General features: G+C 39.2%; 1 protein-coding gene across 2 annotated transcripts in view; it reads left to right on the plus strand.

Moving 5' to 3' along the window:
* CDH13 (cadherin 13) overlaps positions 1-14920 on the plus strand; it is a 1699366-nt gene that overhangs the window by 139732 nt on the left and 1544714 nt on the right. The window lies entirely within an intron of this gene.

Genomic DNA, 14920 nt, shown 5'->3' on the forward strand with positions numbered 1-14920 from the left:
CTTTCTTTCTTTCTTTCTTTCTTTCTTTCTTTCTTTCTTTCTTTCTTTCTTTCTTTCTTTCTTTCTTTCTTTCTTTCTTTCTTTCTTTCTTTCTTTCTTTCTTTCTTTCTTTCTTTCTTTCTTTCTTTCTTTCTTTCTTTCTTTCTCATTGCTTTTAAGTCCTTTATAAGCATTTCTGGAACTCATATTGAGTCAAAGCATGACAGCTTCACTGTCCTGGATGGTGAAGTAACTGTTGTTTTTTAAACTAGCAGACATTTTCCATTATTCTTCTGTTTGCAGACTTCCTTCCAGTTTCACCCTTACACAATGCTCATATAATTTTGCTTAATTGTGTCTCTCACAAAAATCTTTTTTTTTTTTGAGGCAATTACCCAGGGTCACATAGTTAGTATCAGAAGCTGGATTCAAACTCAGATCCTCCTGACATCATGTCTGGTTCTCTAACCATTGTGTAACTCAGCTGCCCCTCACAGAATTATTTAAACCATTTTTGCCCTCAATAGCTTCTTTCTGTTTTACATAGTGATTCTACTTAGAAACTTTTACCATTCTTCTCAATAAGAATTTATAGTAAGTTTATGTTCTAGATTAGTCTCGCCTTTGGTTGCTATTAGGTAAGTAAATCAAGTATTTGCTGATTAAAGTACTATTTAGGCTCTTTTGGTTTCCTTATTATGACAATTTTTTTACATTAGTAAATTAAAACTTCTGCTTGAAATTACTGTAATAATTGTCTATGTCCTTTCTCTTCTCCATGCTACATTTTCTTTAAATAGGTTAGGTTGGCATTCTTTTAATTGGGCCCTGTATCCTTTATAAATTCACATTATTTCTTCCAGCCTTCTATTAATTTTGATATTTTTTTTAATAATCAGTGATCTGACTACACAGATAACTGGTTCTTACCTTTTTGTCTGTATCCTTAGTGCTTCACACAGTACCTGGCACACAGTAAACCCTTGATAAATTACTGTTGACTGATTCAAGAATATCTATAGCATTAGCAATGGCTCTAATAAAATCTAATTTAATGAAATATAATAATTTTTGTGATGTTATTTGGGGCTAACCATGCTTAGTGACTCCCAACACCTTTCTCCAAGAAAGTATTTATGATGTATGAGCATGAAGTTTTTGTCTCTTTCATTCCTTATGGTCTATCTAAATAAGACATAAAAATAGGCACATACACTGTATTTCCCTATATTATTTGTAAAGGAGTACTTGCTTTGTTAAAACAGATCTGAAAGTAAATAACAGAACTGATTAAGGTACTGAGCATTCTTGTCACTTATACACAAAATGACTACAGTCTCCCTCCCTTCTAGGGAATGATGACTTCTCCTTTAATTCAGCAGCTTCTTTTTTCATAAGTGGAATTAAGTCCCTACATCTACCTTATTGTTGAGCTTCCAGAGAGCTTGACATTATGGACAAGACCTATGGGTAGACAAGTAGTTGTTAACCTGGTGAAATTATGAGCAGCAATAATTTCTTTCCATGGGAAAGTATGTTATTTATTGGTATAACAAGGGAAAGTAAACATTCAACTTGTTCCCAGAATGTTCTAATCACGATATGGTCACTGTGCCCCTCCAATTATATCTTCATCAGTCTCTTAAGTTTGTATTTCCGTCTTCCAGCCTTTCAAGGCAGAACCAACGTTAATTTGTCCTTTGTCTTAATTTCCTTGCAAGACGAAATGTTGGTCAGCCTTATTCAGTTTGGATAAGGAATGTAGTTTACACACCTGTTCAGTGTGATTCTTTCTTTGTGCAAGAAATAAAATGTTTTGGTTGCACCAGAAATCCAGAGTACTGAATCATTTTTTCAACACATAGCAGGCAGAAGGACAGTCAATTCAGAGTATTAAGGAAGAAACTTAGGGTCCAATGCCAACTATTATTGAAGTTTCTTTCCTTCAAGTCTCTGGGAATCAGACTGAAGCAATACTCATGCCTGAGGGCAGCTTCTGTCCCATTGCAGTGCTGTAATCACACAATGGCCCAAACTTCACCATATACCCTCCTGCTGTGTCTCCTACCCACCAGCACACATGGCTCTCATCTCTCTCGGCTCTGACCCTTTCTGCTCTCACTCCACATGGCTGATCTCCACCAAGTTTATGCCACTTACTCAGTAATTGCCTGCTACCTAATTTTGGCCTCAATAGCTGCCCTGCCCTTCTTCCAGTTCTCCATTCCCTGCACTTTCTTCTTATGTGACTATTTTCTTTCCTCCATACAGCTGCTATCGCTGCTTTGTAGGGCTACTATATTCTAAGACTATTCCTTACTGACATCATTTCACATTCAGGTACAAGGCACCCTAGCAGTCTCACATCCTGGAACTCTGCTTTGAATAGAAACTTTACTTTGGTTGAAACTAGGAGTTAACTGAGGCTTTATTTGAAGATTGCCTATTAAAGTGGAGAAGCAACCTCTGCCCATATTACAAAGAGATTGTGAGAAGTAGAGGGGATTTTAAATTATGGAATATGAAAGCTCAGATAGGACTTTAGAATAGAGGCAACATGGTGTGGTGGATCAGGAGTCACGGAAAAGGAAGACTTGGATCCTGCGTTAGACAATTGTGGGTTTATGAGTTATTTACTGAGCAATTTAGAGACATAACTTAGTTTCCTGTTTCATAAAAGAGCAGTAAAAATTATTGTAATATCCACCAAAAAATGCTATTGTAAGACATATTTTGCAAATCTTAGAGTGCTATATGCATGTAAATCAGTTTATAGAAAATAGAATACAAGATAAGGAATGGACCCTACTACACAGAACATAGAATGTTAGAAATGGAAGGTATCTCACAAGATAAAGTTTCAGTTTTAAACTTTATTTCTCACCATCACATCCCATTTAGTTGTGGTTCTAAAAACAGAGGCTACTTGGAACACTTTGTGATTTCACAAAATCATAGAATTTTATAGTTGGAGAGGAACTGAGGAGGCCATATGATCTAAACAATACCTAAAAAAAATTTCCTTTGAAGCATACCTGACAGATGATATTCTAGATTTGAGTTAAAAGCTTTACAATGAAATGCTTCGATCAACCAAGCTTTTCCTAAGTTCCTACCACACGCAATTCATCAGAGGTACAAAGAAAGCAAAGACTAGTAATAACCCTCAAGGAGCAGGGGTGAGGTGGAAGGAAAAATGTTCATATATTTGTATGTATATATGATATATATTTATAATATATAAATAATAGAATTATATAAAAATAATTCAATAATCAATTATGCAACATTATATAAGTAATAAAATGGTTATATTTTCTATGATGCATTAATATATAATATGATTATATTATTTATACTTGTATATATTAATTAGATGTGCATATGTATTTGTATACATGTGTAATATATAAACGCAAGGTAAGTTTGGGGAGCTAGGGCTCTAGCAGATACAAGAATTAGGAAAGATTTCATGTAAAAGGCGACCCTTGAACTGAATCTTGAAAGGAATGAGGGGTTCCAAGAGGAGAGAGATATTCTGGATATGGAGGGTATAGCTACTTCAAAGGCACAGGGATAATGATAGGACCATATTTACCAGTGTTCCTTCTTTCTCCTCCTCTATGCTAATGAAGTCCTGGTTTTGTTCCCTTTTACCTGGAGGGAGGGGGAAGGGAGAAGGAAGAAGCCTAGGACCTATTGGTACTATCATAGAGAGAGAGTTTCATGTTTGAGGAACAGCACAGAGACTAGACTTTGGATTTCCTTGGCATAGAGACCTCCCAGATGGAGAAATTCCCTTTATCAATGCAATTCAGCACCTTCTCTGCAACTGGTAGTCTTGGAGAGCTGCTGAAAACATTCCGAGCTTATGACTTGCCTGAAGTCTTACAGCTAGTGTGTCAGAGGCAGAACTTGAACTCTTGCTCAATGAAAGCTCTCTGTTCACTATACCACAGTGCTTCTTGGTGGGGAGAAGAGTAATATATATTAAAATCATTAAGGTAATTTGTAGCCATACTTTGAAGGGCTTAAAAGTCAGACAATTTTATGTTTATTCAAGGGACAACAATGAATCATCACTGTGTGTGGTAGTGATATGATCATATCTGTACTATAGGGATATCATGATAGAAACTGTGTGGAGGCTATATTGGAATCCAGAGAGCTTTGAGGTAGAGAAACCAATCAAGTAGCAATCATAACAGTACAGGAAAAGTAGCCAATTTCATATTAGACTATCTCTAATTGTTAGGAAGAGGTAGTTAGATGACACAACAGACAAAGCTCTAGACTGGAGTCAGGAAGATTTGAGTTCAAATTTGGCCTCAGATACTTATTAGCTATGTGACCCTGGATAAGTCACTTTACTTCTATTTGCCTTAATCCACTGGAAAAGGAAATGGCAAGTCACTCCAGTGTCTTTGCCAAGAAAACCCCATTGGCATGCTATAATCCATGGGGTCACAAAGAATTGGACACAACTGAACAATGAAATTATTAGGAAGTTTACCCTTATGTTAAACATACATGTTTCCTTTATACAATGTTTTGTTCCTGGTTCTACTCTCTGAGGGAAGTAGAATAAGTTCATTCCCTTTTCACTGGCGAAGTCCTCTCAATCCTTGAAAACAGTTATTACATCTTTCTGTCTCCTCCCTCCTCACCTTCCAAAATTCTCTTCTCCAGGCTAAACCTTCTCAGTTCTATTAAACAAGCTTCACACAGAATGATCTATAGACCCTTCACCATTTAGATAACGCTTCTCTCAATATTATCTATATTATCAATGTCATTCTTAATATGGTAATAAGATCCTAAAAAAGTAATAAATGAAGTTTTGGACATGTTGAGTTTAAGTTGTCTACCAGACATCCAGCTTGAGATGTCTGAAAAGTAGTTGGAGATTCAAGACTAGAGGTCAACAGATAGGGGAGGGCTGGATGAATGGATTTGAAAATCATTAGTGTAGATATATATAGTAATTGATACATGGGAGCTGATGTGATCACCAAGTAAAAATACATAGACAGAGAAGAGAAACAGGTCCAAGATAGAACCCCATCACAGATTAGAACTCGAATGCAAGTCTTCTGCCTCTTTCCTATTGTTTCTCATAGATGACACTCTATCTGCTGATTCTTCCTTTTTATGGGTTGTCCCTCATGCAGTGAATGCACTTCCTTGGCTTCCACAAGAACCTTATACTCTAATGGGAAAAAAGGTGGCAGAGAGATAGAACAACTACTTATATATGTGTCCTACAAAGTGGGATATGCGAGGAGAAAAGGAGCAATCTAAACATATATTTAAATATATGACACTCAAATCGACCTATGATCTCATCATTGTGGGCATCTCTTCAGTGATACAGATGACAACCCATCCAGACAAGAGACTTAGCTCATGTCTCACCTTCTGCAAGAGGTCTTTCCAAATATATACACAAATATTTGTGTTTATATGATGCATGCATGTATAAGTATGTATACATACATATACATATATTTATGTGTATACACATGTATGTTTGTGTATGTATAATACACACATGTGTGTATACACCCACAGAGACACAAATATATATACTGGATATGTCTTCCCTCTCAGATTGTAACCCATGTTTTCACCTTTATTTGGAGCATCTGCACTTATCACAGTTTCTGGAACATAGTAGGTATTTGAAAATGTTTGTTGTTGATGTTGATAATGATGGGGTTCTTTATGCTAAGGCTACCTCCAAGGAACTGATAGGGTCATTTTCACACTCTGAGAGCCTCCTTAAGGAGTATAACCATAAATGGCAGGAGAGATATGGAACAATAGTTAGCAGAGATGGAAGGATTGAGTGAGGTTTTTGTTTGTTTGTTTTTTTGAAGATGAGGAACACATGGGCAGGTTTGTAAGCAACAGCGAAGCACTTAGTAGACAGGAAGAGAGAGAAAATTAGTGAAGTGGGACAATATAAAAGCAATCTGCAGTAGAGGAGTTTGCCTTCTCAAGGAGAAGGGCCAATTCTTCATGTGAGATAGGGTAAATGATGAGATAGTGGCAGGAGGAAACTGAGTGATTTGAGATGAGGAGGAGGGAAGAAGAAGGAGATCTATGTGAATGGATTACATTTTTTTCCAGCAAAATATGAGGCAAGGTTCTCACCTGAGGGGGTGGGGAGAAGGGGAGTCATAGGAGATTTGAGGAGGGATTAAAAGGTTTGGGAGAGCTTCTGTGGGGAGCAGGGAATTAGGAAGGTATAGAACAATTACCTAATAATAGAGAAAACCTAGTTAAACTTATGTAACATAAATTTGTGGTGGATCTAATCATAACAAGTTATATGATTTTCTCCACTTTCATTCAGTAGCATGTGTATAGGAGAGTAGTGTAGAATGGAACTGTTTCATGAAGGAAGGGGTCAACGTGTGTAAAGTAGGAGAGTGTGACTAGAACAGGGGAAATGACCTGGGAAAGAGCCGATTGAGGGATTGGGCATTACTGTGTTGACAGAGTGGGTTTGGCCCTAGGAGGAGGAGGAGAAGGAGGAGGAGGAGGAGAAGGAGGAGAAAGATGGAAAGTCAATAGATTATGATCAGTTAAGGGAATTTAAGAGTTCATGAACATGATGGTGGTAAGATTTTGGATAACGGCAAGATCTAGAGTATGACCATCTTTGTGTATGACTGAGATAGAATGGAAGAGTCACAGAACATGAAGGAACTGGGAGATTAGGGTGTTTGAGGGAGTATCAATGTATATGGTGAAGTCCTCTAGTAGGAAGGCAAGACTTGGGGAGGAAAGATTGAGCCAGGTATTGAATTCATTGAGGAAGGAAGTATAGTGTCTTGGAGGCTTGTCAAGAACAGGTACCAGGATTTTAATTGGATGGTAGATATAGACTGAGTAAAGCTCAAAGGAGGAAAGATTACTGAGTGATGGTGGTAGGGGGAGAATCTGGAAGTGGAAATGGGGAGCAAAAGCTATTCCTACTTTTCCACCTCAAAGCATGAGTTGAGGGGAATGAGTTAAGCCAGTGCTAGAAAGGGTGGCCAGGGAAACTGTGTAATCAGGAAGGACTTAGGCCTCAGTGAGAGAGAGAAGATCAAAGGTGAGGTAAAGGAAAATATTTAAGATGAAAGCAAATTTGTTGCCTATGGATCAGTCATTGCAGAGAGCACAGTGGAAAGGGTTAGTAGTACTACATTTTATTGGGATTTAGTGGAATGGGTTAAGAGGGATGGGAATAAGGAATTGGGTGGTAGGGAATAAAGAATGGGGTTTGGATAATGACCAACAGATGTTCAGAATCACTGAGTTGAGGAGTATAACCAGGTGGGAGTTTTTTAATCATTAAGTGAAAATTTTAGAGCTATTTTCAAGTCAATAGTATTATAACTTAAGGATGAAGTCCTTTCAGAATCTTGGGCAGCTCAAGTGAGGGAGTGACAGCTCAGAGCAGAAAGAGTGGTGATGCTCTCCTTCCTTGAGAAAGAAGACCAAGCTGGAAACTTGGTGGAATGATGCCCTCTTCACCACTCAGCAGCAAGGAGAATGATGTGATGGAAAGGCACTTCTACTCGTCCATAGGATGTTGGAGACCAAACAAGAGATATGGGGTATGATGGCAAAATGCCTTCCTTTCCTTTTTCCACTCCCATGGGAGTCTAGAAATTAGGTAGGTGTCCAACCTTTCCTCTTCCTTCTGAAGGCTGGAAATCAGGCGTTTGGAGTTCTTGCTAGTATGTCCCCTGGGAAACAGCTGTGGCAAAGAGCTTGTGGGTGCTTTTAACCCACTAGCTGATACTTTCCCTCTAGCTTTGTAATTCATTCTCACTTTGTTAGTTCTTTACTTCTCAGAACCTAGACAACCACACCCAAATTCCCTTTCTTTATCTTACTAGCCTCATTGTCTTGCCAACCAGTTTTACTTATCTTAGCCTATTCTCTTGGTCAAGTCCTTTTTCAAATCTGGTCCTTTCTCTTCTCTTTCTGCTTCCCTTCCTTCTCTGGTCAACCATCTTCTTTTTCTTTTCTTCTACCTCTTTGAATCCTTAGTCTTTAATTCAAGTCCTCCTTCAGGTGACTGAATAATAACCTCTTCTTTCAATTTCTCCAATCCTAACAAACACCCCTCCTCAAACTCAGCCTCTGACTTTCTTAATTATTCCAAGAATGCTCCAAGTTATCTTTACAATGCTTTATTCTTCTCTTTCAAGCCCAAGTATATCTCCTGCTGTCTATACAATCTTTTCTCATAGAAACCATAAGTAGAATATGTAAATATTTGAAGCACCTTTGTGATTTTGAAAGTAGAATCTTCCAAATCTAATTCAACTTTGAGGTTGCCCAGGGAAATTCCATTGACTATTATTCACAAACTAAAGTGACTCATTTTTTTCTTCTTTCCTCTGCTCATGATGTGCCTGCAATGGACAGTTCACAATAGCCCCTCTTATTCTGCATGGATAATTCACCATTATCTTATGAACCCACTTCTGGGCATGGGAGTCCCCAAGTTGGGAGCTCTGATGAATTTTCCACACCTGGAGTAGTAGTTGTTAATTTGTTAGTTGTGCAGTTTCATCTTTTATCATTTGCCCTGTAGGAAATGAAAGATGAAATGACTGAGAAAACAAAGATTTAGGCTTCCAAGCATACTGATTTATTTATTTATTTTGCTTTTTGGAGGGCAATTGGGGTTGTAACTTGTCCAAGGTCACAGGCTAGTTTTTGTGTTAAGTGTCTGAGACTGGATCCGAACCCAGGTGCTCCTGACTCCAAGGCTGGTGCTCCGTTCACTGTGCCACCTAGCCGCCCCAGCATACTTCTTTATTAAGCAATGCATACCAATTGCATAACAAATTGGAACTAAGCCCCACAGTTTTTGTACTGGACCCAGAATACAGGGGGAGACGTTTTCATGTGTTAAAAGCAAATAAAATGAATTAATTAAAAGAAAACCATTAATCTAACTACAAAATTAGGTAATCTGATTTCTAAGTAGAGGAAAGATTAGGGACTTTCAAATTTGGGAGGTATAATTCACTAAATCAGAAAAAGAGATATCCCATTCTCCAATAGTGTCTGTATTCAGTCAAAGGAACATGAAAGCAATAACTGATTGACCAGTACAGGACCAGGTTTCAGATAAGACATTGGGGTTCCTTGAGATGTATAATTGAGATAAAAATCCTTGCATCAATCCAGATCTGACCAGGTTCCTGGTTAGCATAAGAGTAAATGGGATCCACTACCACAGTACTGTCATCACCCTCCTACCAACTCACTCTCACCATAGCTCTGTCTCCCATCCCTCTTCCTCTGACAAGGGTTGGAAAAAAAATCAAGGTTCTTAGGTTAAAGGTCTTACCTAAAGGTCTCTAAACGAGGGGCAGCCAGGTGGCTCAGCGAGTAAGAGTACCGGCTCCAGTGTTGGGATGACCTAGGGATCAAATCCAGGCTCACATACTTAGCACCACACCCAGAAATAACTGGCCATGTAACTCTGAGCAAGTTACTTAACCCCGATTGCTTAAAAAAAAAAAAAACGAAAAAATATAAAGGTCTCTAAACAACAGGTAGAAGTGGTCCAGCTTCCCAGACACATAGGCCTAGATTCAAACAATGCAATAAGGTTTTCTCACAATTCTCACAACTGAATAAAGTTTTCTTACAAGACAGAAATTGGACTAGACCCAGAATTGAATAGAAAGGAAACTGAGCTAGCTGCAGAATTGAATCATAAGATAGAGTTAGTGTGGTCCACTCAATTCCCTCTACCACTTGCTGTTCTAATCTCCTCAACCCTTTACTGACCAGAAATTAATTGGGCAGAACATTAACCAGTGCAGGCTACTGATGATTTTTTTTTCCAGCCACTGTCAGAGGAAGGGGGATAGGAGATAGAGCTGTGGTGAGGGTTAGATGGCAGCAGGGTGATGACAGTACTGTGGTAGTGGACCGTACTTAGTCTTTCTGGGAGAACAACTCAACCTTAGTTATTACCTTGTGGGGTTTCTGCAGAGAGAGGTTGGGGTGAAGTAGAGACTAGGATCTGAGCTCTGACTTAGTCTCGGGTTGGAAGGGAAACCCAGGCCCTGACCTGGTCTCTTAAATGCCAATAGCAGTCTTTTCAGGATCTGCACTACAGCATCTTACACATAACTTAACAAACAAATCGCTTATCTAATTTTGTGTGGAATTGTAAATTCCCTAAAACAATAAAATCTCAAGTCTAGATTAAAAAAAAGAAATATTGGAATACTTTAACTTTGGAGGTTGATGTTAAGGGTGGGAAAGAAAAAAAAATAACCCTTATCATCAGGAAGCAGAGGCAGTGGCCTAGGTCCTGGCAGCCTGGGACCAGTCAGGTTGTTGAATACTCTTTTCCATTTCCTAACCCCCACGCCCAATCATTGCCATCTTGAAGAAGAGGGTTAAATACCTTCAATTATGGTCAGATCATTAAAGAGAAGCTACATGTTGCTGGACTCTGGAGACCCAGGGGCTGGGTAGTAATGGTTTGGAAGTGTTGGGGACTACCTTGTGAAGATTAAAGGTCCTCTTTAGGGTCTATAGGCCCTTTAGGAGACATGGGAGAGGAAAAATGTTCCTTAATGCCTAGTTTTCATCCACCACCAAGCACAGTCCATTGTAAGGGAAGGAAAGTGGCAGGTAGGGAGGAGAGAGGACTTCAAATGAAGCAAGGTAGGAACAAAGCAGAAGATTAAGCCGATGCAGCCACAGGAACACTGATTTTCCCTCTAAGGGCTGTCCTGCCAGCTTCTCAAACTTTCCTATTCACTAGAGCCTGTTTGGGGACAGAAAGGGGCCAAGGTGCTCCTGGAAGGATTGATTAGTTTCTCTTCTCAGCTGCTTGTCAAGAGCCATAAAGTCAGAGATTGCTGCTCTGGAAGTGCAAGAGTCCCTTGGGGAGTTCACTCCTCAACAACCTGGCTGCAAGAATGATTGACTCCATCAGGAGAGCTCAGTTCTAATCTCTGCCATGGTACTAGCTATGACTCTCTTGATTCTCTGTAAAATGAGGGGGTTGGAAAAGGTGGTCTCCAAGGTCTTTTCTGACACTAAATCTTTGAATCTCTTTGATGTGGGCTCCATTTGACTTTCAGCTCCACCTTAATTTCAGAGTTGAATGAGCCTTCCTCTGTGACCTTGAGCAAACTATAAAGTTTCTTCTGTAAAATGAAGGTGTTGGAATAGGTAATTTCTAACAGCTCTTTTGACTCCTTCATTATACTTGGGAAGCTTTATTTATTTATTTATTGATGCTAGGGTGGGATTAGCTTTAAGCTTCTTTCAACCTCCTCTCCCAAAAGCATGTGTTTGCCATAAGGCTTATCACTCCATCCCCAATGCCCAGCAATCAGGTTTCTTAGGTGGCAAGTGTGAAGAAATAACTGATCTTAGTGCCTTGTTATCAAGAATAATTTGTTAAAATGGGAAGCTACCAGATGGACTGCTTCCTAGTAAGTATGGGGTGGGGTGGGAGTGGGTGTTCCTCCCCAAGCAATTTCCTGGTATGCCAGTGTCTCAGCCCATACAGACTGGTATCTCAGAGTCTATCTCTGCAGGACCATGCTCCCCTTGCTCTGCTGATTCTTCCCCAAGTCAAGAAGAAAGTAGGGAATAAGGTATGGATTTGAGGTCAGAGGACTTGATTTCAAATCCTAGTTCTGCTACTTATTATTTGTGTGACTTGGGTAAATCATTTGTTATCTTTGGTTCTCAATTTCCTCATCTGTAAAATGAAAGGGGTTGGGCTATATTTCCTCCAAGGTTCTTTGAGCTCAAAGTCTATGGTCCTGTGAAGTAAGGGTACCTTATGGTGAAGTTTGTGGTCCTTGTCCCACAAGTAAAAGTTCCTAGGATTGCAGGTTCTGCTCATCAGAAGAAATTTCCCAGTTTATGACCATAAAATCCAACTCTCTTGCAAAAGTTGGAGTTTTAGCTTGTTAGTGCATAGTAACCTGGTTATGATCCTCAAAAATAAGCTTCTATAAACAAGCTGTTCACACCTCATCATTTTCTGTCATTTATGGGTGTTGCATTGAAGAGGGAAGGGAAGAAGCATTTACTAAATATTTCCTATATGCCAGACACTGTGTTTTCCAAAGTGATTTATAAGTATAACTACTTTAGGATGTCTTCTGGCTCCACACCCATTACCCGCTACTACTTAAGGTCTTATTCTCAGTACAGATTAACACCACCATTGTGTCAAAGAGCATAGGCTGTGAGAACTATAGAGAACCAGAGGACTAATTTAGTTCAACTTCCTCATTTTCCCAAGGAGGAAACTGAGGTCCTGAGAGGAGTAAAGTATTTTCCAGGGTCATATTCAAGATAGAGTGGTCTGGATATTTCAGTTCCATGTTTGACTTACCTGAACTATGTAGACTTGTCTCTGGTGCTCCTGTAAGTTATTCAGCTGAACAAGATGAGTCAGAGTAGTGTGGTGCTTAGGGTAACTAGGATTCTCTCTTGGCACTCAGTTCTTTTGACCACATTGAAATAACATATTTGTTGCCTCTTAAATACAAGCTCCCCTCTTTGGCATTTAAAGTTCTTCACAACCTGTCTCTAACTTATATTTCTGGATTTACTACTCCTCTCCATCCTCTCTGTGGTTCAGTCAAACTAGTCTTTCTGTTCCTGACACATAATTTTCCATTTTCTATCTTCATATCTTTGTGCTATCTGTCTCCCATGCCTGGACTGTACTCTCTACTCTCACTACTTCTTAGAATTCCTAGATTCCTTCCAAGATCAGCTCAAGGCCATCTCTTTTATGAGATCTTTCTTGATTCCCCTCAGATACTATTGTCTCCTTCCCAATTAACTTCATTTTTTTTTAGATTAAAGGATTATAGATATAGATTTGGAAGGGACCTTAGAGAAAATCTAGTCCAGCCCCCTTATTTTGTAGATAAAGAAACTAAGATCCAAAGAAGGTGAGTGAGTTGCCCAAGGTCACATAGGTAACAAGTGGCAGGGCTGAAACCGAAATCCCCTTTGTTCTTTGCATTGTACCAAAATGTATCCCCAAATCCTGCCCTTGCTCTGGAAAAAAGCTCAAGGAAAAATCTGAAGAACAACAATTCTCTCTTAAGAGAGATGAGCTCTTGCTCCATAATTGGCTCTCTTCTGGACAGCCAGAGCTGACTGACTTCACTGAACTTACTCTAGCTTCTTAAGACCAAAAGGCCAGCCTAGAATCTCAGTAGACTGAGAGATTTTTTCCACACCCCCTAAAGGAGAAAAAAAGAATAGGCACTTCTTCACATTCCTTTATACTTCTTTGCACTTTCTTTACTACACTTCTTTATCCAATTGATGTCTTAAAAGGGCACACCCCTCATAAGGTTTAAATGGGTTACTTTCCATATGCTTATCTTTCCACCCTCACAATTAGAAGGTGGGATTCTTACTAATCCCATTTTACAAATGACAGAGGTTAAGTGACTTGACCAAGTCACTTAGTTAGTAGATGTCTGAGGCAGGAATTCTTTTCGACTGAAAGGGGTGTCTTCTTATATCTCATCTGTCTCTATTATCCATTATGTCCTGACTGAGGATATAAAATTGTTAGAGGTTCCATTATCAATGCTCCCAAAACATATATACATGTATATTTGTATGAATGCATATTATTTCTCTGAAAGAACTCATTAGCTATACCCTCTTCAAATCACTTTTCTTCTGAACTTCATCCTCCCATCATTTGGGTTCTTAACCCTACTGTTCTGCACTTTTCACTTACAGTCATCCCATACATCCAATGGATTTCCAAGTCCTGTCTTTCCTCCCTTTACAATATCTCTAGTGCATGTGCCCTACTCTGCATTCCCACAGCTGCCACTCTGGCACAGGCCCTAATCACTTCATGCCCAGACTGTTACAATAGCCTTGTGGTAGATCCCTAGGCTTCAAGTCTCTCCCCACTCCAATTCACCCTCTAATCAGCTGCCAAAGTGATTTTCTTAAATAGGTCTGATCATGCCACCTTCCTCCCCTCCCCCTATTCAATAATCTCTAGTGACTCCCTATTGCCCATAGAACCAAATGTAAATTCCTTTTATTACTATTTTTTTTTAAATTAAGGCTCTTCACAAGCTGGTCTCTTTTCATCTTTCTGGACTTCTTACATTTTCCCCCTATGTATGGACTCTATAGTCCAGTCATATTGAACTGCTTATTGTTCTTCAATGACAACTCTATCATCTTCATTCCTTCAAGAGGGGCATCTCCAGTAGCCCTGATCTATATCTTGTCACTGGCCCCAGATAGCTCTGGAGGAGAAAGTGAGACTTGGTGATCTTGCACAGCCCTCCTCCACTTAAATCCAATTCATTTGCAAGTCACGGCATCATCTTCCTGATGTCATGGTCCTCTTAGTAAGGACAAACATCATCATTCCTTTGAACTGGTTGTCTCTAATTACTGGAATGCTTTCCTTCCTCTCCTCTCCCTCATAAAGTCACTGGCTTCCTTTAAGATTCAGCACAACTTCTAGTTTCTCAAGAAGACATTTCCTGGTTCCCCAGTTGCTAGTGCCTCTCCCCTTATTGCTGCCATCGATATAGTCTTTATGTATCTTATATCTACCGTTTATCTACATGTTTTCCCTTCTCATTTTTGCCTTCTTTTTCTCTGTATCCATAGAAGTTAGCACAGGGCCCAGCACATGGTAGTGTTTTATATGCGTATTGATTGATAGAATGTAGGCTCTTTGAAGTTAGAGACTTTAATTTTTTTCTTGTATTCTCAGACACCTTGTTTATTGCCCTATTCACTGTTGACTTCTTGATTGATTGAATCATAGCATTCTTTCTCCTGGATAAATTAAAGTATGATTATAGTTAATTGTGGGACACCTAGGTGGTACCTAGGGTTTGGAGTCAGGAAGATCTAAGTTCAAATCTGGATT

The sequence above is a fragment of the Petaurus breviceps genome, unplaced genomic scaffold, assembly GCF_028583685.1.
Source record: "Petaurus breviceps papuanus isolate PSGF00001 unplaced genomic scaffold, PetGlider_PUasm1.0 90845, whole genome shotgun sequence".
NCBI classification, from domain to species: Eukaryota; Metazoa; Chordata; class Mammalia; order Diprotodontia; family Petauridae; genus Petaurus; species Petaurus breviceps.